We start from the raw sequence: 6,513 nt of genomic DNA, 5'->3' as shown, positions 1-6,513 counted from the left end.
AATTGTTTTTTCGTCCTTTGTGAATTTTATAAATAAATCTTTTTAATTTGAAATGGATTTTGAAATTAAAATTTAAATTTAAAATTCTTTTTCATTTATTTATATTTTGTTTTGTAAATTTTTTATTTTCATTTGTCAGAAATTTATGTAGCCCAATGAGATAGTAAAATTTCATTCACCTCATATCTATTAAAAATTTACTTTTAACAGTAAACTGCTATCGTTTGGCTCACACTCTGAAAATTGAATTTATTTAAATTTTTTAGTAAACATATTCCTTCTGTGTGAATATCAAACAAATTCGATATAAAACTAAACAAAAATATTTATAAAAAAAAGCCTGGATTAGGTGAGCACAGATAAAAGGAGATTTTTGATGTATATTTAACATAAAGAAGTTTAATGTACATCAAAATTGCTCTACCAAATTTTATGGTGATCGGTCCATAATTGATCGTACCCCTATATAAGGTCCCCTTCAGATAATGACATTAATACGCCATACGGACTTAAAAAACAAGTATAGCGAAGAAATTCGACTTTAATATAACTTCTAGATTAAAAACTACTGTATAACTTATGGCAACTTACTCGCAATGTGGTAGGGTATGATGTATTCGGATACATTTTGTACTTTGGTTTTTGACAGGAGAAATAGGTAGTGTTATTCTCAGTTTCATTTCTATGTATATATGTGTATATCTATTCTACTTTTAGGAATAACTTCCTAAATTGTATGAATTTTTTCAAACAAAATCTAGAATTCTTGACTTAAAATATTTAAGATTTAAATTATATTATTCTTTTTGTTAAAAATTTTTCTGGGAATTTTTTTGCTTCCTTGTGATTTTTAGATTAAAATCGGTGGAATCTTCGTGAAATTGGCCGGATTTTATGAGGAATAGATGTTTTAATATATTTGCTGATGTTGTTGTTCGTAAGATTTTGTTTTTCAACATTTCAATTAATATTTTTTATTATACAAAATTCGCTTATATAGGATTACTATCTACTAAACATGTAAACATATTAGTAGATAATGGACTTCTTTTGCATTTTTTTCATAAATATTGTAGAAAAAACTAAAACTTGAAAAAACATCTGTTATGTACAAATTATATCAGTGATAATAATAATTTACGGTTACATTGATCGTATCTAAGACTGCTAGGTCTTTCGGGTCTTGTTCCATGTACAATAGTTCTGTGGTATCTGAATGAGTGTGTGTGTATTTTAACGTGTAAATTTGTTTAAAGAAAAGTAAAACATTAAATTGTTTTTGTATTTTCTTATGTTATATTTTATATACAGTGAATCAACTGAATAATTTGAATATGTAAAATTTCCCAAATTTTAAAAAATAACTTTATCTGAGCAATTGTTTTTAGAAAAATTGAAAAATTTTTTATTGTATTTTTTCAAAATTTTCTAATAAAAAAAGTAAAATCGTGATATTAATTAACAAGATTTTCGATTAAATGTAAACGTATTGTTTTGCGTCTTTTAGGTTTTTTGTTAGTTTTTATAATATTGCTCTATTATTTTATTAAATTTATTATTCATATATATATTTATAAGAATTTATCAATATTTGAGTTAAAATTTCTTTGATTTTATTTCGAAAATAATTAGTAATTTTGAATTGGCAATAAAATAATAAATTTTAAAAAGTAATTAAAAAATAATTTGAAAAATCCAACGAAATTAACTGGAATTTTAAAATTGCAAAAAGTAATAAAATGCAAAAAAAATTTTATTTTAATATTTTTTTAACACAATATCTATTTTTAATCGGAAAACATAAATTTACTTTTTACCTGTTTAGTCGAATATTATTTATGAACGAAAAACAACAGTTTCTTTAAAAAAGGTAGGCAAAAAACTTAGTTGATTCAATGCATGTACATTTATGTACATTTTTATACCCATTCCGTTTGTAACACATCGAAATATTGGTCACAGACTCACAGATATATTCTGTGTCCTAGCCATGTCTGTCCGTCCATCTGGCTGTTGAAAGCACGATAGAGTCCGAATTGAAAGAGCTACAGAGTTGAAATTTCACATAAATATTTCTTATATGCAATATCGGTTTTCGTTTTCAAATAGCCCCCATACAAGTGGCCCCTCGAAAAGCAGCTTTAACAGTCATAAAAATACGAATATAGCGATGAAATTCGGCATAAGTAAGTCTCATATGATCCAAAACCACTATGCAAAATTTTATGAGGATCGGTCCATGATTGATCCTACACCCCATATAAGGCTCACAAAAAGAGCCCCTTCAGAAAATTACGAGTATATAAATGGAATTCCACATAGCCGAATATAACACTCTTACTTGTTATTTCTGTTTAGAATCAACCATCCAACAATTTCATTTCGGAATGTTATAGAACATTAAATTTGTTTAAAATTTAAAGTTATTGCAAACTTGGTGAGAATCCCTTCGACTCTACTTAACTGTTTGCGTTTTTTTAATTACCACTATAACCAACCAACCGCTTTTTATATTTAAAAAATTTCTACATGTGAAATATTTGATAACAATTTCAGCAAAAAGCTTCGCGTTTGACAACACTGATACCAATTTTTATGTGATGCAGCGATTAATTTACATAATTGTGTTTTTCCAATTGGGTTGTTGCAAGTAACAACAAACTACAACAATGTGATATTTATACGATTGCCAAACTAAAACGACATAATTCGACATTTCTGCTGAAATATAACGCGATTGCATTATATTTCAGCAGCACGTTACTTATATTATAACACTCGACATATTGCCTGTTGGTTGAATATGTTCAGTGTCTATAACACAGTCATTTCATTCATTTCGTGTAATTCTTTTTTTCTGCAGTATATTTTGCGATTTTAGTATGAAATATTATAGAGTCTGAAAAAAGCATGTAAGGAAATACATATATACGCCATCATCATCAAAAGATGAAATGTATGCAGTTGTGTGTTAAACCATAATAAAAATGCAGGAGTCCTTTCCAATTCTCTTTTTGTAAGCTGCAACCATTCATCTATCTAACTACTTATATCTTGCATACTAGTCGTTCGTATAATTTTATTATTATTTTTTGCTTTTCCACATTCATAAAACTTTGACAAATTTAAAGTGTATGTTGAAAAATGACAGGATTTTCGACGAAATACCGAAAAATAAAAATGTACAGCTAAAAAATGTGAAAAAGGACGACACTAAGTACTCAGTACGAACTAAAATTCTGTACTAAGTATTCGAACTAAATATACAAACAATATACTTCGTGCATTAGACTGCCCTTAAAAATATGTAAATATATATTTTCTTCAGACAAAAAACACAATTTATTAATATTTTAAGATATATTGTCAATTTTAATAATATTGTAATTATATACATCTTTTCACCATTTTACATATGACGCAGAATCTTAAGTCCTCTGATGCTCCTAACTTGTGGAAATAGGTTGTCTGCAATGAAATACATAAGCATGCATAAATATAGAAATATAAAAATCATAAATACATATTTATGTTATCATTTATTGATTAAACTCCTTATTGTTTATATTCTGATCCACTTCCTGTACTTTTCAAAAATTTAATTTTTAATAATACACTTTATTTTTAATAATTAAAAGACTTTGTAACAATTTTTTATTATTCGCTTCTTGATCTTTGGTTTTCGCAAACAATTAATTTGTAAAGACGAAAAATACAACTCTGTAACACAATAACAGTCACATTTTGCTGTCATTGTTAATGATTCCATAAAATTTTTTTCAGCAATTCTATAAAAAATGTGCATGTTTGTTAGTAAACATTTACTATAATTATAATCAAAATCTTTCTAACAAAAATTGTTTTGCTATAAACTTTTATCAAAGGTTTATAGAAGAAATGTGTAAGAAAAAATCTTTATGTTTGTGACCATGTTCTTACTCCTAACCCATATAATTATAATAAAATTCTAAAATTTTAGCCTCCTTAAAGCTAAATAAGAAAGCGAAAAAAATTTTAGAAAAATCCAGAAGCTTTTGATAAATTGAACATTTTACACCTACACCGCTATAGTGGAGGGGAACCTCTCCACTATAGGTTTTTGTTTGTTAACTAAAAATCAAGTTGACTTATTATTAACTTATTAATGACTAGCTTCAAAGTAACTCAAAGAGGATCGAGCAAATGAACAAACATTACAATCAAATTTTAAATAAACAATAAAATATAATTTGTTAAGTAAGAAATTGGACTATGACATTGTTTTACAACAATAACATTTTCCTCTCTTCACAGACGAGTTGTGCTATGTAAATTCAACACACTTGTGAGAACTCAATTTTCTCGTATGCTTCAAAAATTTTTTTGCGAAGATACTGGGATAATATGTAGGAAATTTTTTCACAAACACATAACATTTATTAATTTTTTTACACAATTTTGTTGCATTTAACAATCCGAAATCTTCACCAATTATAATTCAAAACATTTCCTAAATATATATGTAATTAAAAAAATTATGAAAAGAACTCATTTGCTGAAATGAGACTTCTCACGAAGGTGAAGTTCATAAAAATAAAAGAAAATTACATAGGTAATTAGCAGCAGCTCTTGTATTTACGTACTAGATACTAACTCATCACTAGATAACTTCTGGTTATCTAGTACTGACTCTGACTAAGTTTCTTCACCCCCACCATTCTCTTTACTATCACCTTTTTAATTTTATTTAATTTAAGAACGAGTCAGTACTGAGTACTGACTCGTTCTTATGACATTACATTGAAATGGTTAACTTTTGAGTTACCTCTGTCTTATTTGTGGTTAACCACAGGTTTGCTTTAAGTTAACTCAAAAACCTACTGGGTTAATGTGAGTTCGTACTAAAGAATGGCTCGGAACCACTTTTTTGTAACAGGAGTAGATAGATATACATATATTAAACGTAATTAGGAGCTCAAAAGCACTAATCGTTGGGTTCATCCAGCCAGTGTGACGGACATATGGACTTAATCGGCTAGGAATATGATACTTTCAATTCATATGTGTGTGACTCCATAGTAGACCCAATCTTTCATATAAGGATCCCTTAAGAAATTACTTTAACGACCGTAGCGATGAAATTCTACATACACAAATTTTTTAGGAACAAAAATATCTACCCATTTTGCGATGACCCATTCAGCAAATGAATTTAACGCTCATAACTGTCTAAAAACGATACCAAAAACCTGAAATATGTACATATATCAACTATTTAAAAAATCACTCTAATGCACATATGTAATTCTCATATAACTTTAAATATTGTGAAAAAATTGGATGCAAATAAATTTTAATTACGACATTTGTAAGTCCTAAATTTTAGGACATTTCTAAGACAAATTTTACCGTTCATAACTGACTCCTCCCTCATATAAGGTTCCCTCCAGAAAATTACATATTAATTACAGGCTTAAAAATACAAATATAGCGATGAAGTTCGACATGAATAAGTTTTATATAAGCCAAAATCTCTCCAACAAATTTTATGGGAATCGGGCCATAACTGAAGTACTAGTTGCCCTTCAGATAATGACTTATATATTAAATTTTATTAAATTTTGAAATTAATTAAATTATATATTATTTGAATGAGAAATATGGTCATCCCATTCAGTATGTAAACAAAAATTTTAAAATTAAAAATAAATACGATTTTGTGCAATTTAATTCAATTTTGAATAAAAATATTATTAAATATTGAATCGCGAAAGTGCCGTAAAATTAAAAGAAAACTCGAAGATTTAAAAATAATATGCAGTGCGTAAAATTTTATTGTGTTCCTATGACGAAACTTGCGAATATAACAGTCTTGCTTGTTTAAATTAATTTTTATTCAATTATATTTTGAAAACTTGAATACTAATTGAAAAATTACATTTCATGGTGCAGGCCTAATGACATTGTGTAATTTGTAAAAAGGGTGCAACATTGAACAGAAAGTGTGTATGTGTGGCGTAATATAAACCGCAAGATAAATGTGTTTCTTGAGAGGATTTGTAAGGGACAACATCTAAAAAAGTATATACGAATAATGAGTAAGATTTTAAAAATACATAAACTTGAGTAGAGATGTTTTCTTAATATTGTTGTAATTTTTCCTCTCATCTTTTTTTGGTTTCCTAGTTTGAACGTTAAATGAAGGTTATAAAAAATATAAATGTTCTGTGTCAGTCATAATGACGTTAAGATAAATTACTTCAAAGTAACGAATTGTTTCCCTACTTTAACACAAATGTCTGATGAATATTTCCAACGTGTATGTGTGACAAACGTTGTCTTGTTGCTAAAAATTTTTCGATTATTTTAATTACTAAAAATTTGATTTACTAAAAATCATAAATCGACATTTCAATAATAACGAAAATAAAACAAATGTAAGCACCCTGTGTGCTCGCAACCAATCGATTTGTTTATATATTTACATTACAGTCTTTAAAATAGCAACTTTTTTCCAGCGTTTAAATATGCAGC

The 6,513-nt window shown here is 27.2% G+C and overlaps 1 protein-coding gene across 1 annotated transcript in view; it reads right to left on the bottom strand.

The window, feature by feature from the left end:
- The window catches only part of LOC111684176, a 461,818-nt gene that overhangs the window by 3,932 nt on the left and 451,373 nt on the right, over nucleotides 1-6,513 (bottom strand). The window lies entirely within an intron of this gene.

The sequence above is a fragment of the Lucilia cuprina genome, chromosome 5 (assembly GCF_022045245.1).
Source record: "Lucilia cuprina isolate Lc7/37 chromosome 5, ASM2204524v1, whole genome shotgun sequence".
NCBI lineage: Eukaryota > Metazoa > Arthropoda > Insecta > Diptera > Calliphoridae > Lucilia > Lucilia cuprina.
The sequence above is the reverse complement of the archived record's forward strand: the minus strand, read 5'-3'. Positions and strand labels throughout refer to the sequence as shown.